Source organism: Diplotaxodon limnothrissa, unplaced genomic scaffold, assembly GCF_057381915.1.
Source record: "Diplotaxodon limnothrissa isolate DT_005_m unplaced genomic scaffold, D_limnothrissa_male_GT1.1 unmapped_scaffold_6, whole genome shotgun sequence".
Lineage (NCBI taxonomy): Eukaryota > Metazoa > Chordata > Actinopteri > Cichliformes > Cichlidae > Diplotaxodon > Diplotaxodon limnothrissa.
In genome coordinates, this window is record NW_028188560.1 from 1,215,547 (window position 1) to 1,243,440 (window position 27,894).

Here is a 27,894-nt window from a genome sequence, read left to right on the forward strand (position 1 = left end):
GTGTTTTGTATTTTGCACGTGTTTTGTATTTTGCACGTGTTTTGTATTTTGCATGTGTTTTGGAGTTTGCACGTGTTTTGGATTTTGTACGTGTTTTGGATTTTGCACGCGTTTTGTATTTTGTACGTGTTTTGTATTTTGTACGTGTTTTGTATTTTGCATGTGTTTTGTATTTTGTACGTGTTTTGGAGTTTGCATGTGTTTTGTATTTTGTACGTGTTTTGTCTTTTGCATGTGTTTTTTATTTTGTAAGTGTTTTGGAGTTTGCACGTGTTTTGGATTTTGTAAGTGCTTTGGAGTTTGCACGTGTTTTGTATTTTGTACGTGTTTTGGATTTTGCATGTTTTTTATATTTTGTACGTGTTTTGTCTTTTGCATGTGTTTTTTATTTTGTAAGTGTTTTGGAGCTTGCATGTGTTTTGGATTTTGCACGTGTTTTGGATTTTGTAAGTGTTTTGGAGTTTGTACGTGCTTTGTCTCTAGGGGCCACCGTAAAATACATATAAAAATACAACTAATCCATTAGTCACAGTACAGAAACGAGCACTGCGTATTATTCACAAGGCTGGTTATCTAGATCATACTCACAAATTCTTTCTTCAGGCAAAGTTACTTAAATTCCAGGATCTGGTTAATTACAATACATCCATAATTTTGTATAAAGCTTTTACTAAACTTTTACCGGCAAATTTACAAACTAGATTTGAAATTCGAGAAAAGGTTTATAATGTGAGAGGCTTTGGAGAATTCAAATTACCCAGAACTCGAACAACCCGTAAAGGCTTTTGTGTGTCTGTATGTGGTGTGAAAATCTGGAACAGTCTGAGTTTACAATTGAAACAATGCAAAAATATTCATAGATTTAAATTTCTCTACAAACAGTTGGTCTGGTCACAGTATACTCAATGATGGGTTTTAGTGTGCTCTGTAATGTCTGTCCTCTTACCATTGCTGGTATGGATTCCAAAATAAAAAATAAAAAATAAAGTGTGCGTATGTATGTACATATATGTACTTGTGTGTGTAGATATATATGTATGTATATGTATGTGTGTCTGTTACTTGTAGTTATTACTGCCTGTTACCTGTGGTAATGCAATTTATAATTTATATATTCTGTATTCAGTTATGAAGGCTCTAATTGTTGGTTGCGAGCTGCCGCTTAGATGCTTGTATCTGCCCGGGGCTGTTGATGGGTCTGTATGCAATGATGGGCGTAGCTGCGGGAAGTTTGTTTTTTTTTGTTGATGAGTGAGTATAGGGGTGGGATTTAATAAGTTTTCTTCGTCCCACTCCTTTTTCAGGCAAGTTTTGTTTTTTGTTTTGTGTATTTTATGTTCAATATAGGTATTTGTTGTGCCTGAAAATGAATAAATAAAAAAAAAAAATAAAAAAAAGTGTCCTTAGCAAACTGGCTAAGCCGGGGATTATGCCGAATGATGGCCTCCACCGCGCTCAGCCCCACTGCCATGGTCCTTAAATCCGAGGACTGGGCGATGCGGTCGAGCAGGCTCACCAGCCGCTCCATCTCGCCGCTGAACTCTGAGAAAAAGGAGTCTGCAGGGTCCATGTTCTGGTCGCGATCTTCTGTTAGGTGTGGCTGTGTGCAGACAGGAATAGGACCCAAGGTGCAGACTCCGGAGACAGAACTTAAACCAAAACAGCTTTAATGCTGAACTCAAACATAACATAACTGGGAAAAAAAGGTCAAAAATAAACTAACACCAGCGGATTGACAAAACACACAGCAAAATAAACGGTAGATCGCGACACGGACACAGAGAAACACAGGGCTTAAATACACAGAGGGAGCAATCAGGGAATGGGTAACAGGAGGGAAACACAGCTGGGGCAAATCAGGCCTAACGAGACAAGGGGAAGCAAAACCAGACACATTAACATCAGACATAGACTTTCAAAGTAAAACAGGAAACACATAACACAGACTGAACAAAGACACAGACTCGCACGCACTGCAACAGAGGGAACAGAGACGTGGGACCAGGGCAGACACAAACACTGACTGGACACGGGGATATAGCCACTAAGGACACACAGAGACGCGAACTAGACAAGGGGATACAGCTGACAGGGGAGACAAAGCAGCTAGAGAAGACAGAGACATAAACTATAAGACAGAACTCAAAGAAACCAAAGACTAGAAAGTGTAAATAATATAATAAACTCAAAACCCCTGGGTCAACGACCCAGGCATCCTAACAAGTGGGGGAACACTAGGATCTGTTGTAGTGGCTCAGCGTGGGGAAAATACTAATAGCTCACAATAATAATGGGCTGTGATCAGCTGACCTGCTGTTATTTGTGGATTTACACAAGTGAATTCAACAAAATGTAAGCAGATGTTTCACATCTGGGCTGAGTTCCAACATTTTTCTGTATATTGTCTTTATATCAGACAGTATGAAGTTGGTATGAACTTAAATATAAATGAATCTCTGCTACACTTGATGTAACCTTTCGCTGACCACCACAGTCACTGTGATTTCTCCACGTTAATGGTAAATGGACTGGTTCTTATACAGCGCTTTTCTACTCTGAGTACTCAAAGCGCTTCATACAACTTGCCTCATTCACACCAATTCATTTTTCTGCATAAGTGCTTTCTATCTAACAGTCACACACATGTATATGTCATTCATACTCTGATGGACACATCGGAGAACAACTTGGGATTAGTATCTTTCCCAAGGATATTTGGCATGCATACTACTTTCCACATCCTGCTCTACATTGTCACATTACATGTGTAAATCTGCAGTTTATTTCACTGATTACAACACACTGCACTCGTTCCGGCCCAATTTGACTCCTGAGTATGAACACAATCACTGCAGTACTTTCAGCTTTCTCTTTCATCTCTCTGTACCTCAGGAGTTTGATCCACAATGAAAAAACAGCGCACTCTAATGGCTTCAAGCTGGAATTTGAGCTCACTCAACAGACCAATGGACGTCAGATTCCTGTTATGCCTTGTGCCACAGCTGACTGTGATCTTGAGTGGGCTGAACTACTGACACAAGTGTCAGTTTTTCTGCTCTAGTAAATGAAAGAAATCTTTTTCAGCATAAAGTGCAGTAAATACATGTGTCAAGGTTCAGATATCTCATTACTCAAACTGTCTTATAATGAAAAAAGAGAGCTCTTTAATCACTGTAAAATCAGAAATTTCTATAGTTGTGAAATAACAGAAAGATCTCTATCATTTAAACATTTATTTATTGACTGTCTGTCCATGGTGTTACTGTGTCTGCTTGTGAGTCTGTCTGTTGAGTTCAGTGTCTTGTCTGGTTCTTTGTGTCTGTAAGTTTCCTGTTATATTCTGAAGGTCTTTGTCTCATGTGAGTGTGGTCAGTTTACGTTTCCCCTGTCTCGTCAGCTCTGATTTGTCCCAGGTGTGTTCCCCTCCTGTCTCCCATCCCTTGGTTACTGCTGTGTGTGTATTTAAGCCCTGTGTGTTCTCTTGCCTGTTGCTAGTTCGTCTGCGTTAATTCCCTGTGTCAACCTGTGTTCCTCCCTGCGTATTTCTATGTTCCCGGGTCTCCAGTTAGCGCTTCAGGTTCGTTTTGTTAGTTTTCTACAATTTAGGTTATGCTTAGTTTCCTACACACCTCCGCCGTTTCTGTTTGTATCTCCATCTTCTCAATAAAACTCTCCTGCATCTCAGCTGCCAGCATCTTGGGTCCTAGTTAAATTCCACACAGCTCACCCCACGAGCCATGATACCTCCTAAGGAATTGTTGACTGCATTAATTAAGTCCACTTTGATGTTTAATTGGCTAACTTAATCTGAAAATACCATCGCAGATTTGTTTGAACAATCTGTCTTCACGTCACTGATGGTGGTATAGAAAAGTCTTAGACATGCTCTTGGCAGACAGGGGAGGTGTGTGTTCAGTGTTTGCTATTATTTGCTCCACTTTTGTTCTGAAACACACAACTTCAGGAGACATTGATGGAGTACCGTTGAGGACCTGGAAAGTGAGGACGAGAATCAAGGAAGTTAGCATGATTATCCACTTGAATGCGTTGAATCTTTCTGACCAGTTGATCACCAAAAGGCAGATCACACGAAGCCCTGTTTAACAGCTCGTTTGGAAGTACTGTTAGTTTTTCAAAGAGCAGCAGGATTGTGGGGTCGCAAATTTTAAAGGCTTTGCAGAATTTCTATAGGCTGGAAAGATGTTGATTCAGGCTTTTGGAACACAATTGAAACCAAAACACAAAATCTACAGGAGATGAGTGAAGTGTGATGCCAACAGTTTTATTGAACATACAAGATTAACAAAGATTTAGAAGAAAGAAAAGCCCACTAGGGTGTTCGCCATAAGTACATGCAGGCCAAACACCAATCAAGATAAATAAAGATGAAGACTCCCGGGACTCTTCTGAGGTCCTTTTACAAAACAACAGCTGGGTATCAACAGGTGTTCACATAACAGTAGTGCAAGCTATGTTAAAAATATGAATAATAAATGACCTAAGTATATGGGTCACAAACAATACGAGAACTTGAATCAACCGCCTAACATTGTCATTCCCTAAAATATTCCCTTTCCATCTACAAAGCACTTCCCATTAATGTCAATCTAGTGTATAAATTCATTAAAAAAAAAAAAATCCCAACAGGAGTTCTGGCAGTGTGCAAGTTAGCGAACAGTGTACAGTTAGTAAACTGTCTCATGCTTTAAACACCTTCAAACTGTGAACTTCAGAGAAAAAACTGATTTCAATAAAGGCTACCGCATGTACACGGGTAGTTTTTTTAAACTGATATTTCCAAGTGTGATTCTGAGAAATAGTTCTTTTATGTCAAGACCCAAAAATATCTCAAGCACTGTTGAGGCCATGCCAAAGAAAATGAAGAAACTTCAGTAAAGCCAAAGCTTCTAAAGCTCTATTAATTGCTAAAAACGGATCAGAAGAGGAGATGTTTTGTGTCAGACTCATTTGTGAATGAACCGCGTACAGTTAGTAAACAATACGAGAACTTGAATCAACCGCCTAACATTGTCATTCCCTAAAATATTCCCTTTCCATCTACAAAGCACTTCCCATTAATGTCAATCTAGTGTATAAATTCATTAAAAAAAAAAAAATCCCAACAGGAGTTCTGGCAGTGTGCAAGTTAGCGAACAGTGTACAGTTAGTAAACTGTCTCATGCTTTAAACACCTTCAAACTGTGAACTTCAGAGAAAAAACTGATTTCAATAAAGGCTACCGCATGTACACGGGTAGTTTTTTTAAACTGATATTTCCAAGTGTGATTCTGAGAAATAGTTCTTTTATGTCAAGACCCAAAAATATCTCAAGCACTGTTGAGGCCATGCCAAAGAAAATGAAGAAACTTCAGTAAAGCCAAAGCTTCTAAAGCTCTATTAATTGCTAAAAACGGATCAGAAGAGGAGATGTTTTGTGTCAGACTCATTTGTGAATGAACCGCGTCTGACTCTGTTTGGATCTCATCATGATCCAATCCCAAACTCAAAGAATTATTTTGAAAGGCACTTTCATTGGGTGCTAATCGGGCAAGAGCTAAATTAAGCAATTCTAAAGGATCATTATTATTGATCACCTCAGGTTGCTCACTGTTTTGTGAATATGTAATCTGAGAATGGTGTATATTTTCATTTAACCTAGCTAACGCTGTTTCTAAAGCAAGAAATGGGTCTGTAATATCTTGTTCCTGGTTATCCATTTATTTTATTATTATTGTTTAACAGGAATATATTAAAAGAACAAAAAACCACAAAAGAGAGTATGTTTGAAAAGCAAAATGAAAAAAAAATCAAAAACAAAGTTTTTATAAGATGAGCTGAACTAATTCAGCGAACAGAGATACCGCGCGAAGAGCGATTGAAGCCAGCTGCCTTCGGGTGCGTGTTCGCGTTGTCCTCGTTGTCCTTGCGATCCTGCGGGTCCTGCTGCTCCTCCTTCTGAGACGCCCTGAGAATTTGAGGGTAAGATACAAACAGTTAGTAAAGTTAAATAGAAAAGGGTTAGTTTTTATTTTAAAAAAGAAATGAGAAAAAAGCGAGAACCTAGAGAGACTGACCGTGATTGGGTCTCAAAGGCAGGCGCTGTGCATTTCGTGTGTCTGATGGCGGAGAATAAGAAGCGTTTCTGGGGCTCCGATCGGCCGGAGCATCGGGAGTGAGCTCGGAGAGCAAATCTTGCCTGTCCCCGGCGGACAGGCGCAAGTTTTTCCCAGAGGGTTGCGGGAGAGAACAAGCTCCGACGGGAATGGAACTGGGGCCAGACCTAGCGTAGAGAGCAAATGCTGTCTGTCCCGTGTGGAGAGACGAATATTCTTTCCTGTGGATCGCACAAGCACTGGTGGTGAAGAATTCGGGGAACTCGTACCAATAAAGGTGTCCAAGTCAGAGATATCTAGAAAGTTTGATAAAAATGAAAAAAGAGGGTAAATGTTTTGTTTTTTCTTGTACAATTAGCTGTTAAGAAGGGGAACAAGAATGAACCAAACCTACCAATTCGATCGAGAGACTCAAAAAAAGAGGAGTTGAGCAGGTTTATCTCAGAGTCTGAAAAGAAATAACATCGAGTATTTACAAACGGGGAAAAAACAGTAAAAATATAAACATTATATGAACAAGAGTGAGAAAAAATGAGGTACCTGATGAGGCCATGATCGCTGCTATAGTTTAACTTACAAACGCACTTTTTAGCTCTGAGTGTTAGAGGGGAGCTTATATATGTTTTAAAAAGTGTATTCCAAGTGTTACAGAGCCTATTTGCATGGCTTTTTTGAAGATGAAAGGATTGACAGAATGGTAAAAAGGAAAATGCGAAAATGTAGTTAGAGAGGAAGATTAACACTTACCGAGTGATATGCACATAGGGCACGCGAAGGTAGTTGTTGATCCCTGGTTTCATGGCTGTTGAGCTCGCAAGCAGTCTGAGCGGTTCCAGTTGTTGATACGTCTGAAGTCAGATGTCTTCTGGGGGTTCGAAGATAGTCTTAACATCAGCGGGAGATCGTAAAATCAGACCTGGAGCGGATTGGCTAACCGGGGTGCGAAGGGAGCGGTGCAAGGGTTATGTGATTGGCAGCGGGGCGCAGTGAGGCGGAGTTGGTCTAAGGGGGGAATTTTCAAACGAGGTAAGCAGCGCATTAGGGAGCAGAGCGGGGAGCGAACAAGCAGGAAAAAATTGTGCTCTGCAAGAAGTTGTGGATCGGAGATTAAGAGCGAGGTAGAACTTAGAGTGTGGGTTGAATTTTAGAGCTTGCTAGTAAGAGGGAAGTTTTTGAAGGAAAAAAGAATAAGGATTTTCCCTGTTATCGAATATAAGGTTTTTGGGAATAGAGGGGTAGCTAACAAGTTATTCTAGGGGTTTTGGAGAAATCGCGGAGAAATTTTTAAAAGGAGTTTTGGCTTTGTTTGGCTGAGCATGAAGGGAGCCGCGGGGCGCTGAATTTGAGAAAAAAGACTAAGGATTTTTTCAGGATTTTCCCTGTTATCGAATATAAGGTTTTGGGAATAGAGGGGGTACCCTAACAAGTTATTGTAGGGTTTTGGAGAAATCGCGGAGGGTTTTTTAAGGAGTTTTCCCTGCTTATGTATCTAAGGAGGGTTAGGGGATCGCGAGTTTTTTCTGAGTATGAGTTTTATTCTAAATCTACAAATGCATATAAATCTAAATAAAGTTTTCCCCCAAGGCATGCAGCATGTGTTTGTGGCCATACTGAACGTTACAAAAGCACAAGTTTAACTAAACAATTTTAATATGGTTTAATACATTTTTAAACACATGAGCACGGAGCCCGAGAGAGCACGGTCCGGAGACACGGGCGCGCCCCCGCGTGCCCACACACACTGACCCGCCACCAGATGGCGTTTTTTGAGCATAAAAAAAAATAAAAATAAAATTTAATTGCTTAAAGAAATAAAAGAATGCTATTTTGATATATAAGAAACTTTCTAAATAATCAATTATATTTTTATGAATATCATATTTTTATGAATATCATATTTTTATGAATATCATATTTTTATTACTTAATTACTTCCTACTTCCGGAGCTCATGAATAATTTAATTACTTCCGGACTTCCGGAGCTCATGAATAATTTAATTACTTCCGGAGCTCCGGAAGTAACCTGTCACTTTTTTTTGACGAAAGGGGTATAATATCACTCTCTGTGAATAAACAAACAAATGAACAGCAGCATGATCTGAATATGATCATGAAAGCTTAAAGTATTTTACGACGGCAGGTAAGATATGCTGTTAATGCTAATCTTTTAACATTTTACTAATAAATATGATGCAAATCTCATGGTCCACTACATTCCAAAGATGCTCTGTTGGGTTGAGAGCTGGTAACTCTGGAGACCCGAGTACAGAGAACTCAATGTCATTTTAAGGGAACTGCATATTTTCTCTTTTTTGGACTACTCTCTGTAAATCATGCAGATGTTTGTGCTGGAAATTTAAACAGATCAGCAGTTTCTGAAATACTCAGATCAGCCAATGTGGCACCAACACCCACACCATGATCAAAGTGATTTCAATCACCGTCACTGATCGCTATATGCTGAAATGCATGGACTGCTGCCATCTGATTGGCTGATTACATTTTGGATTAAAGAGTAGTTGAACGGGTGTAGTTAACAAAGTGGCCGTAAGTATGTTTACATAGATGCAGTGTTAGGGAGTAACGGCATACATGTACCGGCGTTATGCATTTAAAATACAAAACATGAGTAACTGTATTCCGATATCCATCCATCCATTCGCTTATCCTTTTCAGGGTCGCTGGAGCCTATCCCAGCTGTTATAGGGCGAAAGGTGGGGTACACCCTGGACAGGTCGCCAGTCTGTCGCAGGGCTAACACATAGGGACAGACAACCATTCACACTCACATTCACACCTAGTGGCAATTTGGATTATCCAATTAACCTATCCCCACAAGCTGCATGTCTTTGGACGGTGGGAGGAAGCCGGAGTACCCGGAGAGAACCCACGCAAACACGGGGAGAACATGCAAACTCCACACAGAAAGACCCCGGCCTGATGGTGGAATTGAACTCAGGACTTTCTTGCTGTGAGGCAACAGTGCTAACCACCGTGCTGCCGATAGTTACCGATAATTTGGTAATAATTAGAATACAGTTACTTCTAAATAAATGGATTACACGATGGTCTTTTCCTGTTTCATATGTCAGGCTATACCCTCTCTAATTTTGTTGATTTCACGCATTACCGGAAACCCAAACAAAACACGCAACAAGAAGCTCTAGTGTAAGTGTCTTGGTAATGTTGGTGGTGTCAGTTATACAATGGACCCAGAAACCGAGCTGCTCTCAACTATAAAGACTCCACCCGAAAGAAACATCTGGAAGTACATTCTTTTTTTAAAGACTAACATTAGCTAGGGCTGTGCGACATGACCAAAATCTCATATCCCAATATAAGACGTTTCTCGTCCCGATAATGATATATATGACAAAATAGTGCTTTTTCTGTAAATTCTGTGAATATCGGGCAACTTGACTTTCATGAAGTGTTTTCAGCTGGGTGTCGTGTACCTGGAGTCGAGTATTTTGACCAATGCACTATATATTTTTAGATATATGTTGTAACGGCCGCCATTTTCTTTCTGAGTATTTATTACACGTGGGGGAAAAGCCTGTTCTAACGTATGAGTCTAAGGTTTATTTTGAGCACCTGATGGCTCTTTTTTGCTTCTCATCTATAAACTCTCTCCACAAACTTTCACATGATTCATGCGTAGGTGGTCGAAGAGGTTTGTCGTGTTTGAGTCCGTGGTGGGAACCAGTCTGGGCATAATTTCCATAGTACAGTTTTCTGATCCGTGTCAGACTTTTCATAACCAAACCATGTCCATGCAACAGGGGGAGCCCCTCATTTAGGAATAACATCCTCAATTTGTTTTGACTGGTCCTTCTGTTTGGAGCTACCAGGTTCTGCCTCATCTTTATTGATTGTACAGCCCTAACGTAAGCCTACTACAACTACCTTGTATTAGTTTATGTAGCTATCTAGGTTATGTCTCACTTCAGAATCTTCGATGTACTATTGCTGTGTGACTCATTACTATTACTGAAGGCTGCATTACAACCTGCTACTTGCAAATAATTATGTGCAGTTCTGAAAGCAAACAGAAAGAAAACCTATTACTGATACAGAAATTGTGTTCTATACGAGATCGCTGCAAAAACTGCAGCCTTGCCTAATGTCCACCCTACTGTTACTCATTTTACATCACGATTTAAAAATTTACTTGAGATTGCTTTCAGAACTGCACATGATTGTTTGTAGCTAGCAGGATGTTAATGCTATGAATCAAGTCTAACAGTCTTTAGTCTATGAAATAACTTTAGCTAAAGCCAGCTAACAATGTTAGCTCGGTGGCTAGTAGCCTTCAGTTATAGCAATAATTCACACAGCAATAGTACATTCAAGTAGTTGTAACAAGCAAGTAATAAAGTAATAAAGTAATCCGGACCAAAGTATTCAGAATACGTTATTCACATTGAGTAACTTAATGGAATAGTTACAAACTCCATTTGGGCCATGTATTCTGTAATCTTTCGTGGAAAACATTTTAAAAGTAACCTTCTCAACACTGCACAGATATAACTTCATACACTTTACTGTGGTGTATTACTAGTTCAATGCATTTAGATCATGCCCACGTGAATCACACGATGATCCCGCAACCCTCACACCTCCACACCTGTATTGTGTGACTTTATCCCGGGTCTGATATCAAGCAGTCTTAGCTGACGGATCTCTTCCTCATACCGGACGATCGTTTTTTCAAACTCTGAGAAGATTTCTTCTGCAGCAGAAGTTAATCTCTCCTTGATAAACTCTCTAAGATTCTGAACTGAAGACATTATTGCAACAACAACCGACACGGCCAAACCAACATCTTCAAACTTAATTCAGGATCGCGATGGGATCTCTCAATGGCGCCATTGCTGCTATTCTTCTTCTACTGACTTTACGGTAGGCTGGAGGTATAAAAGGCGTAATACTGCCCTCGTCAGGTCTCCTGATTTCTCTAGTACAGACTCTGCTTTGTCTTTCTACAAAGAGTTGATGACATTAAATACAGATGTTTTAACAGTGCTTGAATGTTTTATTTTGTTTACTCTAGCCTCCAACTCAAACTTTGGTTGCTCCTATGCCCACGTCACTTCCTCCACCAATCAGAATGAGGGTCCGGGTTCAGGAAGACGTCTTCCTGATCCCAGTTCCACAAAGGTCGGTGAAAACTTTTAAGTTTGAGCAGTATATAAAAATAAATCCCAATCTGATTGGTATAGTGTTTTTTTGTTGTTGTTGTTGTTTTGTTTTTAATTTCTGTTTAATCGCCGGTCATTGCTCTGCATCCCAGTGAGGCCAACTCCTGCTCTGTGTCGTGGCTGTGTGAGCAGGCAGCTCAGCGTTACCAGAAATGTGGCCTCCTGCCTTGTCTCTCTCTGCAGAAAGAAGGCGCTCTGCTCTCCCCGCAGGACCAGCTACTGGCCGTCCTGCACACAAATGAAGAGGTGAGGTGACACTGAGGAGAGCCAGAAGTGACCATACTTGGACCACAGACAATTTAAAAGATGCTGAAGACTACCATGATTGGTTGATGAAGTCTGATCACGAGTGTTTAAGACAAATGTTGTCACCGTTGCTATCTTGGATTTAAAAAAAAAAAAACCCACAGTGACAAGAGGATGGCTATGACTGTGAAACAGCTTGCATGTCAGCCAGTGAGCATACTCCTTTTCTTAGGCAAAGTATGACCCAAATTCATAAAATAGACTTTCTCATAGACACAGAGGTCTTTTTTAAATCACTGATAGAAGGAATGGAGGTTCTAGGTCCTTCCACAATGACTTCATCTTTCATTACCCAGATGAGGCGTGCAGGTTTTAGACTGTATGATTCTGGTAAGAAGGTGAAGGGCTGGTTATGTTAACAAGCTGCCTGAGAAACTACAATCTGAGAAACTGTAAAGATTAGAACCATTTCTATTACCAGACTGGATGCTGACTTGCTTTTGGAGCCAGCTTCCAGAAGACACTGAAGGAATCACAGTTTTTGGGATTGAATCCTTGGCTTCACTTTCCTGCACCAGTGCAGGATAACTGATGGGTTTGTATTGCAGGTTCTGGCTGAAGTTTGCTCGTGCACTCTCAGAAATAGAGGTATGAGAGAAGAACATTTTTGTACCTATAGGTACATTTTTTTAAAATGTTCCCTTAAAAGTACAATACTGGCCTTTAAAAGTCCAGAAATGCCCCTTTAAAGGTACAATTTAAAGTACAAATCTGTACCATTTTGACCTGTACTGCAGTGACAGTGGCAGAATGTGGTAATGGGTCAGCATGGGAAAATCTGGATGGGCCTGGTTAATTGTAAAATTCATATGAGATGTGAGTGTGCTCATAAAAGCTACATGTTATAATCAAATCTGTTGGTCCTCTCCTCTGTACGTAAATTATCCTATGATGCAAAGAATATCTGTAACCTACCTTTGTGTAAGTTATGTTAAATTATATTTTTAAAAAAACACACAATGACATGCAGGCACAACCAAATGATGTTAAAAAAAACTGGTCCATTTCCATTTTATTAAGTTCCAGTTATAATTTTTAATGTTTTAAATCTTGGTTGTAGCCTTCAAAAACGTGAAATCATATTACTGTTATGTTTGGCCATTTACTTTTTCGCTTTTACTACATCCTAGAATTGTTCATTAATTGGGAGGTTTTTATGGAATTTGCAACATCAAGTTAAACCGAGGTTCTTTGGAAGTTAAAATGTCAAGCAGATGTTTATGTTACGGTGACTACACTTTGTAAGTTACAAATATAGTTCGCCAAGACAGCATAACGGTTTCTAAACAACTGCGCATTAATACCACAATGTTGTATTTCCATGTATCAAGTTCGCAACGCGCATTAATCCCAAAGGCTGAAAAGCCAGCAGCGATGAGTGCTCTGCCTCCGCGCTGACTAGCGTTGACGCTGAAAATGACTCTCAGGGGGTTATCGATGGAGGAGCTCCTTATAAAGTTGATGGAAGAAGGCATTGATGTGTCAGACGACGAGGCGCAAAGGTTTAGAGGTAAGTCGGGTGTGATTTTGTGTTGTTATAAAAATTACAACGTGTAATTTTACAGTAGAGTTAGCAAAAGTCCGAAGAGCTAGCTTTAACATGGGTGAATGCTAGCAGTTAGCTAAGTTTTAAACAAAGAAAGGTACAAATGTGGACTATTTTAGACTGTTGGTGGAATCGTCAACGTCTGTCTTCCCGCCGTATTCCAGTGCTTTATCAATAAATAGTCACTAACCTTGTACAACAATGTAAAAAAATCAATAATTTCTCAAAACATGCTTGTATGTAAATATAGCTATTAACAAAAACGTTTTCTAAGCAAAATTTATCGCATCTAACTTGTTTCCCGCTCAAAGGGATTTTAAACAATGGAAGGTACACATTTGCACCATTCCACCTATTTAGTGGGATTTGGGATTTTCGAATCTGAGAGCTGTAAGCTCTGCGCAGGGACACTGTCTGCAACCCAAGAATTGTTAAGATGATTGGGGAAACAGCTAATGATTTTTTTTTTGTCTCTAAATCTGATTATTATTATTATTTTCTGTACTAGCTGATTAATCAATCTGTTTATTAGCTTTAGAATTTTTTGATCAAGGGTTAAAGTACTTTACATTTATCTCCAGTCTGTGTCTTTAAACATGTCAAAAGTTTAAATCCTCAATGTAAAATGTCATTCTTTTGTCTATTCTGCTCTTTTCATTTCCAGTTGTGTGATGAGGTTGATTTAATGCATCCCTGCCAAGACAACATCTGTCGCCGCTTTAGCAAAAACTTCACTGCTGTTCTTCAAATGACCAAGGATTTGCCACTGAAGAAGGTCTACATGGAGGGAGAATGCACTGGCTGAAGACATTACAGGTGCTAATTTGACCGCATACAAATAGTAAATTTTGTGACAATTCATTTGCTCTCTCTTCCAAAGATAATTGATGTACCATAGTGTCATGTGAAGAGCATGTTAATGGGAATTTGCATGCTATCAAAATCTAATGAAGTGCATTTGCATCTGTATGACCTAGGAATTGACTTCAAGGGGGTACTTCTCTTGCCATCCATCTTCAAGGAGAAGATAGAAGATTTCATCATCCTTGGAGAGGTAAATGCATGATGCAATGCATAGCCTTTGGCCACAAGTTTCATTCTCGGTGTTTTGTTGGCATGGAGCTGAATTCAGCTGCGGTTCAGCATCACAGCTAAGCTAATGTAGGGGAAACACTGCTGTTAATCCACAGTGCTGCTGTGCTCTTGGGTTTTGTCTGGTGTTTATATAGATAGATAAACCTTTATTGTCCCCTTAGGGAAATTCTTCTTCACAGGTACTGTCACTGTCAGGGGTGATTGCTTTTGCCCTTGAATATTATGTCAAACTTTAGCAGCTTATCAAACACTACCACGACAGTCATTGGTCAAGAAGCTTTTTGTTTGGAGTAGGGGCCATGTTTACAGGTTATCAGAATAGACAGTTTTGTTTTGCTGCAAATAAAGAAGGTAATTTGAGGAATCTGTTGAAAATCCACTTGGCACATATTGCTTAAACATACTGTATACTAATGTTTTTCTTCCTCTTCTGCAGAATACTCCCACGAGTCCATACCCAACCATTCGAATGAAGGATAAGAGTTGGACAACTGTATGGTCCTCTTCGCCCTTTGTGGTGTATGGGATATGAAAGCAAGCATCAATATTTCAAAAATCTAGCGAGTAAATGCAAAAACTTTGTAAACATCACTGCAACTCTTAACAATCGTCATCAAATGAAACAGTGCTGGGAGTTTTCTTCAGATAAGTTGCTTGTTGACTTTGAACATTCACTCAGCACAAGTGTCAGTGTGCCATTTTCATCTCTGCCAGGTGACTTACAGAATGCTCTGGAAATGAACAAAAGTTTTACAGATGTGCATTTTCAGGATAAAGTGCTTCAGTGTGTGTCTGCTATATCTGTCAGCAGTAGGGCTGGGCGATATGACCCAAAATTCATATCTCGATATTTTTTAGCTGGATGGCGATATAAGATATATATCTCAATTTTTTTTTTTTTTTTTAAAGCCATAAGTTAAGAACAAAAAGAGAGTTCTTAGTCACACTGTGTCCCAGATGTCACACGGGCACTTTTATTTACATACAGCGTAGATGTACATGAAAAAATTACTCAAAAATAAATTCTCAGCATTTATTAAATAATCATGGTCCATAAATAAAAGAAAACTATGTTCTTTTTGTGCATAACAAAAAGCTCACAATTGTGCAGTCAAAATGTAAACTAACAGACGCTGAGCATAATAACAAAGAGACAGATTTCACAGCTGCACCACGTCTCTGAACAGGTGCCATTTGTGGTCCTTATACACACACAGTACGGTAATATTACGTTGAAGCACAGTATGTATCACTCCACGAGGCTCCTCCTCGGTAGCCGTAATCATCCGACAATCCATCAAGCGGTGCAGCTCCGTAGCTTAGCAAAGTCATATTAAAACATTTTTTGACAGATTGCTGAGCGCTGTGTACCACATAAAATCGGTTCGCGGTCAGTAAGCACAACCAGAATTCATACATAGGGCGCACTGTCGAGTTTTGAGAAAATGAAAGGATTTTAGGCCGTGCAGCCCGGTTAGCGCGGTTAGCTCGCTAACACGTTGACGCCGTCCAGCCCCACGCACGGGGCGATCCGCGGTAACTCGCTAACGGAGATTTTCCGCTTTCATCTTGTCATTGCCTGCAGATGAAGCTATGGCGGAGGGGCAGTTGTGTTCAGTGAAGGAGAGGCGAGGCCGAGTAACGCAGCGTAGAGACAAAAGTGGACGAAAGAGAGGCAAACCTGCGGCTCCACAAGTATAATTATAACGTAACATAGACTATATCGATATAAACGATATTGTCGCATCTTATATCTCGCATGAAAATATATCGATATTTTTAAAAAACTCGATATATCGCCCAGCCCTAGTCAGCAGTGTCAAATATGAACTTGAGGATGTTTTTGTAGTTGGCCATACACACACTGAAGCCATACCTATATTCCTTAAAATCAAGTATATTTTGAATGTTGATACTTGTTGGGTATTGTGTGGGAAACTGTTACTTCCTTGCACTTATGAATGTCATTTCCATGCTTACCAAGTTCAGTTGACAATGACTGGATCCTGTTCAATCCAGGAAATGAATTAGACTTTCAAGCTCTAGACACGTATTTAGTAGATGATAGGCTGTTTGTGTCCTTGAGGTATTCTGTGTGACGTGATTGCAAGCACATTTTCCATTGTGTTCAGGTGTTTAATGTCTTTATGTGATTGTTTACTTTTTTTTTTTTTTAAATGAATGTATTTTTCTTGACATGTCCTATGGCAATATACGAAAGTAATCAAGGATGTATTCCTGTGGTTGTTTAAATGCTTTGATGTGATTCTATTATCGAGAATAAATGGTTAAATAACCAAATATTTTGGAATATTGGGGGTACATTTTTGTCTCTTTAGGTACGAAATAGGTTGTCGCTGGGGGGGTACCCTCATAGGTACCCTACTGTACCCTTTTCAAGGGAACATTTCTGTACTATAGTTTCAAGGTACATTTATGTCTTAGGAAAGTACATGATTGTACTTCAGATGGTACAACTTCATAAGGTACAAAAATGTCCTTCAAAAAGGAACACCCCCAGCGACAAGCATTTGTACCCTTTTTGGTACACTTTGGTACCCCTATTTCTGAGAGTGTGGGGAGCTCCCTCCTCTCCCTGAGCGATACAAGAAGGCCTGTCAAAGTCTGGCAGTGGGTGAGCAACACAGAGGAAATGCATTATAAAACGCACACAAGTGCATTTTTGTATTCTGTTATGAAGTGCCATCTCTTTCTACCTGTAGATGAGAACAAGCGTGTCTCCCGGCTATGAGGTTCGGGACCGGGGTTCCTCCGTGTCAGGACTCAAAGTGTCTCGGTTTGGCCGCCTCTTCCCTCGGCCCGCTCCTCCGTGCCCTAAAACTTCAGGCCAGCCTCACGGAGCTGCGAATTTCTGGAAACCGTATGTCTGACGACCTTCTCCCTGAGCTGATTGCCACAACGCTCACATGCCTCGTCTGCAGCTGCTGGACATTTCTGCCAACTGCATTACAGGGGACGGCCTGGAGAAGGCTGTAAATGCTTTAAAGGGACAGAGTGCACCTGCATTCCCGGTAAGGGCCTCAGCTAGCCAATAGTGGCAGCTCCAGGTTTACCATCTAACCTGTATTTAAGTACCTCTGGTCTTAATAACTACCTTAGATCTTAATAACAAGCTAACCTGATTCATATCAATGATATCTGTCAGAGAGAATTGGCTCTCGTGATCATTTGCTTTTTCTGCTCGTTTCCACTCAAAGTGCCTGGAGGAGCTGGACCTCAGTATGAACCCACTGGGGGACGGCATGTCTGAGTCTCTGTCCTGTCTGCTGTCCTGCTGCCCTGTGCTAGCCAAGCGGTCTCTGCAGGCCTGCGGCCTCACTGCTCGTTTCCTTCAGCAGCATCGACTGCTGCTAGCCAGCGCGCTCACAGGTGACTCTAACAAGCAGCTGACTGAAGCCTTAAGCTTCACTGAACTCCCACCCATAAGCAAAACTGCAACTAACTTTACATCTTCTGAACGTTCAGGCACAGGCCATTTGAAAGCAGTGTGCCTGTCCCTCAATCCCCTAGGCTCCACCGGCTTTGAGCTGGTGTTAAAAAGACTGCCCCTCCACTGCCTCCCACACGTGGACCTGTCAGCTGTCTGCAGAGGGCCTGCTGATTACCCGGCACTGGAACACCTCGCCAAAGTCCTGTCACAGGTGTGCATGCAAAAATCATGCAATGTCATTTATTGTCGAAAGATATAATTGTGCAATCAGGTTAAGACTTTTGTGTTTTTGCAGGACGAGTGCTCTCTGACCCACCTCAGCCTGGCTGCAAATGGGCTGACAGACAGCAGTGTAGCTACCTTGGCGAGGTGTGCGTGTGTGAGAGTCAAGACCTGGACAGTTTGTCAGAGCTGGTCCAGGATATCCGTCTTTGCTCTCAGGCCCTCAACAAGCTGGACCGACAGACCTTGAAGCAGAGCTGGGACAGGACTCAGTCACACGGACACTTTCTCTGCCACCTCTACTTGAGGGTGGCAGGTGTGTTCATAATAAATAATTAATAATGAATTATTAATTTCCTAATAATTCATAATAAAAGTGGTCATTTTTATAAACATTTTGTTTAATGAGGCTACACCAAAAAGAAACAAGATAAAAACAAAATAAAGTGACATGGTGTCCACCGACAGTCTGTGGATAGCTTGTGTTTTATGCATTTTTGTCTGCCTTATTTATACATGTAAAGCTCTGTATCTGTATAAAGAGTTTGTGTTAGTGTGTGAGAGGTTTTGTGTCACAATGGTCCTGTTTTGGAGGATTTGATTAAAAAAAACCAAACATAATTAAAGTAACCAACGATGCTATACGTTGACATCGTTCTTTCACTGTAAGACTCAGCAGGCTATGGTGAATAATCACAGCGATTTTCAGGTCTCTGAAGAAATCTATCTAGGAGCTATGACAGTGTAAAGACACCCTGCAATTTTAAATGTGTGGCGACATTTGAATGAGGCGCATACCAGTAGAGGGAGCCAACGCACCACGAATGGTACACAGCCACAGATGCGCTAGAAAACTGAGAGAGGCCGACAGTGATCGCTTACTTTTTGTAAGGGGCTTGTTGAGATTAAATAGAACAAGTTACAAAGCATTAAAACATGTTAAAAACACAACAGCCTTATTAAACGCAGAGTAGTTTGGGCCCAGAAGTAGGATTGATCACGTCATCACTTAAAGACCGGATAGACACACGGTGAAGTTACTCATGTTTACTGTTGTTGCCACTTTCTAAATGTAGCAGGATGAATATTATATGTACTGGTTGATCCCACTTTTTTGAGGAGAAATAACTTTGCTCGTTATCAAATTATCAGTATCTCTGGAAACATTTAATACATTGTGATGGTTTAAATGCTCAGTCGTTTTCTCTTGTAGAATTCATATTCATAATAATATTTAGACAGCGGCACTATAGGTGTTGGCAGTTTTTGCAGTTTTACAAGCCCTCACGGTAAAAATATGGAATTAAATGTCACTAATGGGCTCTTCTCAAAAAAATCAGCGTCTGTGTCACACTGATTTTGATTAACTGACTTATTTTATTGTAATCAAACCTATTTTGATATTGTTGTCTTGTTTTTCCTTTAGCGAGGTGGTTTCCTTCCAATTGTAGCAGTACCAGTACGTCTGCCAGCTCCAGGTAGAGCTCCAGTGACCAGGAAGACCTCAGCATTCACCAATTCCTGCTGAATTACCGCAAACAGAAAGAACTGACAGAGGGCATTGGAATAGAGGATGATTATAACACTGAAGACCAAGGTAATAGGTCTGTCTAAGGGCCAGTGGAATATAAGCTATATGTTGTAGTGGTGATTATTTTAGATTAGGGCTGCCACGATTAGTCGACTAGTCACGATTACGTCGACTATCAAAATCGTCGACGACTGATTTAATAGTCGACGCCTCGTTTGAAGCATCACAAAAGACGCAGGAATAAGTAGTAGGATTTAAGAGTGTAATAACGGACTGAAATAGAAGATGGCAGCACTGTATGTACAAGGATGCCAGCTGCCGTTAAACCCCAAAGAAGAAGAAGCTGTATCCCAGAATTCATAGCGCAGCGCAGCTCAGTTTACAACAATGGCGGCAGCTAGTTAGTTTTAATATTACTCTTATTATTCTTTCTGGGTCACAAAATAAACGATTAAAATATTTTCAGGCGAGAATGTAGCTGTGTAAACCTCAAATATTTGCTCAGTTTATCAAGACACCACACGTTTTCGGAGACGTCTGTTACCCACTAGTTCGATAGCTAACTGGGGGCAAGGCTCACTAGGGCTGTATCCCAATTCAGGGTCTGCAGCCAAAGTACGCAGCCTCAACGATCCTCAAGGGCCGCGTACTTAAAGACTGCTAAGGCCGGAAGTGCGAGGCTTGTGAAATGGGACGGTCTAGCCCAGGTTTCCTAGCAACCATGATACTAACAGCTGGAAACGTTTCATACAGCTTTGTTTGACAGAAATGAAGGAGAAAATCTTTTGTTCATTTGTTTGTTTGTTTCTACATGAGCTTTGATCATTCTCTGTAAGATTAAGCTCAGCTATTGAACGGCAACTGTTGTGATATTTTGATACCACGGTAGCATTTACAGGATATTGCTTTGTAGTGAAAACTGTTACTCAATAAGGCCCATTTACTAGTTGTTTTTCTCTTTCTCTCTAACCCAAGAATTGATGTGTAAGAATCACAGGCTGGTACCCCAAGGTCGAAAATACCACAGAGACGAGACGACTTCCTTACTCCCATCCTCCCTTCCTTATCTTTTAGAAAAGAGCTTGTTAAAAAGCCAGGTGGTTTGTTTCAGAATTCACTAATGAAAGAACTCTGTATTCTATGTCTAGGAGTGTATTTTGCTGGGATGATCATAAATTGTAGCTGAAGAGAGAAACTACACAAAGGATACTTCTTTGCTCACAAGGCAGGAAGACGTTTCCTTATTTGGTCTGTACCGGTTTGAACTGAGAATCTGCTGACACACGAACCTTTTTCCTCTATATAAGCTGTTGTATGATAAATAAACCTCTGAGTCAGTTTGGAATGACACCTAGAACGGTCTCCGTGTCTTCTTGTTCTTCTGAACTGCTCCCGGTACTCCGGCCGGTACCGTGATTGCCCGTTGATCATGCATGAGAATATTTTAATTTTGTTATATGTTAAAGGATGAACTCTGCTTATTGGTGCCCACGCTTTAGGAGGAAACTCGATCTATGACAGAGATTTCCTTCAATTTTGGTGTCAGAAGTGGGATCCGCTGACAGAAGGTAAATATGCCTCTTTCATATTTATATAGGGACCGTATTATACCTCTCTCAGTGATCGATCCATAAAAAAAAACGGGATATGCTGACGAAGTTTCACTTAGTGATCCAGAGAGATACACTGACGACTTCCTCAGTCCCCGAATAAAGTAAATTAACCCTTGTGTGGTGTTGGTGGACCCGCTAGAGTTGTGGCTTTCCAAATTAACACTATCAAACAATTTTATGTTAAATTACTATGAATTAATGTGCTTCTCGTTTTTCTTTTATATAAAATGTTATGAATAAATCAGTTATAATCAAGTGGAAAGACACAACACATTTACACGTGAAAGAATAATTAATTGTTTAACTTTTCTTTAAAAAAAAAAAAAAAAAAAACGAAAGAAAAGAAAACTGAACACGGGTCTCACAGACCCGATTACCATACAAGGGTTAAAAGCAGTAAATTAAAAGCAGAAAGACACAGGAAGTTGCCTGTTGTTTTGCGAGAAGTTGCTCGTTAAGCGAGAAGTTGCTCGTTAAGTGAGAAGTTGCTCACCAAAAAGTGACACAGGAAGTTGCCTGTTGTCTTGAAACGTACGTTAAAAAGTGAGAAGTTGCTCACTCAGAGAAAGCTAGCAAATAATTAAATTAACCTTAGATGTGCCATCTTTCAAGTGTGTAAACTCTACGTAGAGGAAAGAGTGAGTGTGAGTGTGTCTGACGTCACGGTGTTTTTGTGCGCTGTGTAAAAATAATTGTTTTTGATTGTGAGAGCTGTGATACTGCAGATCACAACCAATTAAAAAAAAAATACAAACAAAAAGAGAGAGATGTGTGTTGATTAAGCAGTGATGATAATAATGAACATGTCTTTAGTTTGTCACTTTCAGGTGAAAAGCAGACCCGAATCAATTTTCCACATGCAGCGGTCGGACGAAAATTTAAATAATAGTTGTTAAACAATAGTTCAATAATTGGAAACGTTCAAGCCAAGTTTCTGGCTGACTTATTTATAGCACGATCTGTCTCAAAACTCTCACTTTTACCTGAAAAAAAAAACTGATCAGCAGCGGCAGTATTGGAGCAGAGGCTGCAGAAGCGAACTTAAAAAAAGCACCAGAGAAGAAGAAAAGCAAAACCTATCTTCCTATTTGATTGGATGGATTCCACGGAGGGGCGAGCAAGATGGCGGCGTGAAGAGCAGTTTTGTTCGAGCTCTCAGAACGAGACATTTATTTGACGTCTTTCTGGCTTTCGGGACTCTTTTTTTGGAGATCAGAGCGCTGAGCTTGCTGGATCTGAGGCCAGGTTCGGCGGCGGCAGCATGTCAACATGTTCAGAAAGGACTGAGTGACTCGGCAGGCTACATGCCGCTAGCATGTGGCTAGCGACCATAGCTACATGAAAGCGCTCAACGTGCCGGCTGTGGTCGGAAAAGCTCCATCATAAACACGCCCTGTGCAGAGGTCCAAGCCGAGGGTCGGCCCCAGCGTGGGCGAGCTGATTGTGAAAGCCGTGGCCGCTTTCAAGGCAACGGCATGTCCGCGGCCGCTCTCAAGCAGGCTCTGGATGTGGACAAGAACAAAGCCCGTGTCAAGACCGCCTTCAAAAGCCTGGTGGCGAACGGCACTCTGGTACAGACCAGGGGCCTCCGGATCTTTCAAGATGAACAAGGCTACCGAGACCAAAGCCAAGAAACCGGCAGGACCTGCTAGAAGTCTCCCAAGAAAGCAGCAGCAGCAGCACTTCAGCAACCGCATCAGAGGACAATAGAATGAGAGTGGTGAGAACACAAATTTTGTTATTAAATGTGGGTAATTAAAATTTGGGTTAGCAAACCTGGGGAAAAGAAAACTGACTGCTTAAGTGGAAAATTGAGACGGAGTTTTAAACACTGCGAGAATAGGAACATATACAAAATCACACAAAAACAAAACATGCATTAACCATACTAACACTCCAAACACAAGAGAACTCATGAAGATTAGACAACATTTTAAGTGTGTGAGTCTGTTTATTATCTTGTCCAAGTCACCTCGTGTGATGTAAAGACCAGTGAAACTCATAGCACATTGCATGCTCTGCTGGATATACAGCCCCACACACATGCAATGAAAATTAGCTTGTTATCTTTCATCAGTGTTAAAATAGTGTCAATTTAGCAGACACTTGTTATCAAAACCGAATTTATTCAAAAAAAAAAATGACTCTGTAGGTTGCAGGACAGCAATTTAACTTTTGTGGGAGAAAAATCCTGGTTTGATAAATCAGTGATCAGGCAATAAATTTAGTGTTAAAATGGTAAATTGGGAGAAGCTTCCTGCTTGATTAATGCAGCATAAGTAATTTACTGTATGAGGGAAATTGTCTTTTGTGATAACATTTTGAACATGCTTTCCTGTTGTCCTGTCAACTTAGTGGGTTAATAGCTGATATGCAAATTAGTTGATTGGTTTTAGATTAATGAAAGGTGACTGAATTCTAGCACGAGTGAATGAGATGTGTTGGTGTTTGTGTGTTAAGTGGAAACTCTAAAACACTGAGTTTCCTGCTTTGATGTGCGAGTGAATTCTGTATCTAGATACACAACTTTGAATACGTCAGAACAAACTTTTTTGTGAGTGAAGAGCACAGACCTGGTGATTAAACTCATAGCTAATAAGACATTAGGGTTATGTTGTTTTGTGCAGCTGATGGTTGATTTGGAGTGAATTTAGCTGATGATTCTTCTTCTGTTGTGAAGTTGATGAGGAGTTTGTGTCATGACTTAAAGGCCTTTTTATTTTGATACTTTTACAGTGCACTGAGAGTTTTGTTTGATAATCTGTTATTTTCCATTTTTATCTTTTAAACAGGCACTGATTTTGTTGTCTATTTTCTTTTCTTTAAGCAGATCCGCACGTCGGGAATTAAAAGTGCTACACGTCGTCGAGAAAATTGTGACAAGTGAGTTTTCTCCACATTAAATTGGGCTTTGGAGAAGGCCACTTATTATAAGTGTCCCAGCCTAAAACTGGATTCAGCGATGTAATCCTATCTAAAGTTCTTTTTTGAGATGACGTTATTTTGCTGGAAGTGGAAACTAAAATGCGACGACATGTTCCACTATCAGCAAAGAAAGAAACAAAGAATGAATGAATGTATGAATGGAAATAAAATAAAAACAAACTGACTGACCGACTGGTAAAAGCTGACAAGACTTGATCACGACTCAAAGTTAATCTCCACCTAGACAGGACAAAGGGTGGATGAATCTATATGTGTTTTTTGTTACAGGAGCAGTAAGATGACAGCAACATTCGAGGGTGCATGATGATTTAACCTGTGAAATGCCACTTTCTCTGTCTGTGCATTTACTAAGGGTGCTATTCCCTATTTTGTGTTGCTCAGAGATCACTGTGAGAAATTGTATACATCTGCGCAAGCGCTAACATTTGTATTTTCTTTTCTACAGCATTACAGTTTTTCATGTGTTTGATCATGTGGTTTATAAGAGGATTAGTTAATGTTTTTCTACTATAGGATTTCTGGGCTTACATGTGACTGACATTCTTTCCACAGCTAGGGTTTGATAACTTTATGGTCTTTTTATGGCACCTCTGGAATGTGGATAGCCGATGCCTGCCCACCAGGATAGTCAATGTGTGTTGCTAATGTTTGTTTTTCTGAGACTGTGTTTAGAAGATTCAGCTGAAGCGGACAAGTGACATGAGTAAAACAAATAAGAGATGCAGTGTTTATGGAATAGTTTATTGTGGGCTCTTTGCTGGCCACTTTGAGCCCATAATAATAATTAATAATAATAATAATAATAATAATAATAATAATAATATGTAAGTGGAGTGACTTTGCTTAAGAGAAGTCACTGGTTACATTAATGTTAACTGAGTACATGGGATGATCCATGTTTGAGGCAAATTAGGGAAATAATTGTAGTTTACTGATTTGAGAAAACCTGCACATGACACTTGTTTTGCTGATGTTGAATGCTTGTTACCCTTATGATAGAATTGTTTACAAGTGTGAAGTTTGATTTCACTTCCAGATTTTGCTTTCCGGGCCATGATGGTGTGTATGTATGCAAAACACACTAACATCTTTCATTGCAGGATTATAGGTCCAGGGTGGTGCTGCTCCAGGGGAGGAGATGCCCTGATGTTGCCTGGGATATGATCTAGTTAACCTTTTTCTTTAAGACAGGAATCTGATTTTGATGGGTTGACTCATGGGAGTGTCCATGTGTCAAAAAGAGAGGGATCCAGGATTAATATGAAGCAACGAATTAACATTAAAATTTGTTTTATATGATTTTTGCAGCGATCTGTGTGATTAACAATTCATTCAACAGGTATTAAACCTATGCAAGTGGTGCATCCATGTTCAGATGAGGCTTTGATGGCCTATAAGTGAAAGGTCATTGAACTAAAGAATGTTAGGTTTTGTACTGTTTATTGTCATTTATGCTTAGAAATATCTATATATGCTTAGGGTTTATAATTAGTTGTAGATTGGTAAAGGTTTGACCCTTGATAGTCTGCAAACTTTGTGTGTATCAGAGAGCACTCTGGAGCATGAGGGAGTTCGTGCCTTGTTTTATTGTTTTATGGTAGGACGTAAGTGCTATTTGCTTAGGTGAACTCTTGGCAGGTTTGGGGAAGTTATTTATGGGGTCACACACACACTATGTCCACAATTTGGTAGAAACACTGAATAATAACTATCAGAAAGTTTGTCTCTCTAAGCCTCTCCCCTCCACAGCTACAAGTGGAGACAAGGAGATGCGTGTTGGTGAAGTCGCTAAAACCAAGGACACTCTGGGAGGCCGCGCGTTTTCCAGCCCCAGACTGTACTGGCAGTGACGAAGAACCAGCATCCTCACAGACGGACAACCTCAGTGGATTCATGCCAGCAGGGTTAAGACCAGCCCAATCGGACCATCTCAGGCGTCGGATCAAGTAGACGACATCTCCGGCGAGCCAGCGCCAGGATCCAATGTACATACACACACACAATCACTGATTAACACACAACGCCTGAAAGAACAACAACAAGGTACTCAAACATCCAGCAGGAACAGAAAGCCGGAAGTACCACATGATGTCTAACCTGATAAAGCTAGACTCATTCCATCCTGATAATGGAGAAAATGAAATGCCCATTGTCATCACACGACGCTTATTCTGTGTCTCTCGAACCTGGGACCAGGCCAGAAGACGACTGAAGAACTGTTTTTCTTATATATTTAGGTTATCTATCATATCTATCGCATTAACCTTAGGATTTTTCTTTGCTATTTTGTATTGTAAACTGCAACCATGTTCATATTTCTGCAGGTCATATTTTGCTGACGATACCTCATGCTCTATTTTGCAAGACACCTACTTAATGCACTCCTCACGCTCCCTAAAATCAGTAAATGACAACATAGACGCCACTAATAAACGATTTTATGCACCCCATAGAGCAGGAGCTAACGCCTGGTATGAAAATGCCAGAATAGCCGCTCGTGATTTAGGAAACAGTAACTGTTATGTCTGTTCAAAGGCTAATCCAGAACAGGTTATAGTAGGATACCCCATATCCGGAGGGACTAGAGAAAATCGGCGGAGATAATGCTCTCCTTAAAGACACTTTACAGTTGACTCTGAGCCCTCTCGACTGCCTACTTAGACACACACACACACACCAACTAACCCTGAGACTCCATTAGGCGAATTATTGAAGTTATCTAATGACACCGCAGGGACCTGCGCCCCAATGAAACGCCCCAAGAATAGGTTAAAACCCTCACTGCCCTTAGGACAGATCCCTCTCCATTTTAATACTAGTATGATATGTCTGCGCAGACTAAAGTTAACTGGCCCAGACACACACATAGATTATACAAAGGATAACTATACATTTTTCTCTGACTCCCCAGGTGCACGCTGTAATGAGACATGGCTAGCTGTCTCTGTGGCTGACGTTGTATCATATCTGGAGGAACACACACACAGTTCAAGTTCGAGCGGAGAATCGATCATTGTTCCCCCAGAGGGTGTATTAAATGACACTGACTGGGGGGAGTTAGTTAAATCACACATGGTCACGCGCCTAACTAGACCAATCCCACATGCTTATTGGATGTGCAATAATACCCTTAGATTAGCTTTACCTGTTAATTGGACCGGTACCTGTGGTCTAGTGACCGTTGATGTATGCTGTACTTTCATTCCCAATAATACCGCTCCTAACGGTTCATTCACACAAGCTATGAATAGACTTGAAGCATTGAAGATAGAACTAATTGCCAATGCAGGTCACGGTCAGTGGCTACATAAGTGGCTACAGGACACGTTTGGAAGATGGAAGGAACTAATTGTAGCCTTTGTAACCGTTGCAGCATGTTTTCGACGATTATTGTCTGTTGTGTGATACCATGTATACGCTCTCAGAATTTTTGATATTAAGCTTACTCGAAGGACTAGTTACATTTATGATTTGTTTTAAGTTTATGATTTGTCTTAGATTATGTTATTAGATTCTGTCTTTATACTATGTTATCATTTCATGATAAAAGGAGGGAACTGTTGTGATATTTTGATACCATGGTAGCATTTACAGGATATTGCTTTATTGTGATATTATACAGAAAAGAGTTACTCAATAAGGCCCATTTAATAGTTGTTTTTCTCTTTCTCTCTGACCCAAGAATTGATGTGTAAGACTCACAGGCTGGTACCCCAAGGTCGAAAACACCACAGAGACGAGACCACTTCCTTACTCCCATCCTCCCTTTTTCTTTATCTCTTAGAAAAAGGCTCGTTAAAGGCCAGGTGGTTTGTTTCAGAATTCACTAATGAAAGAACTCTGTATTCTATGTCTAGGAGTGTATTTTG

The 27,894-nt window shown here is 40.4% G+C and overlaps 1 pseudogene; it reads left to right on the forward strand.

Annotated features, from left to right (window-relative positions):
• The first annotated feature begins 11,194 nt into the window (after positions 1-11,194).
• On the forward strand, positions 11,195-22,731 carry LOC146606823 (tonsoku-like protein; annotated as a pseudogene).
• Positions 22,732-27,894: the final 5,163 nt, after the last annotated feature.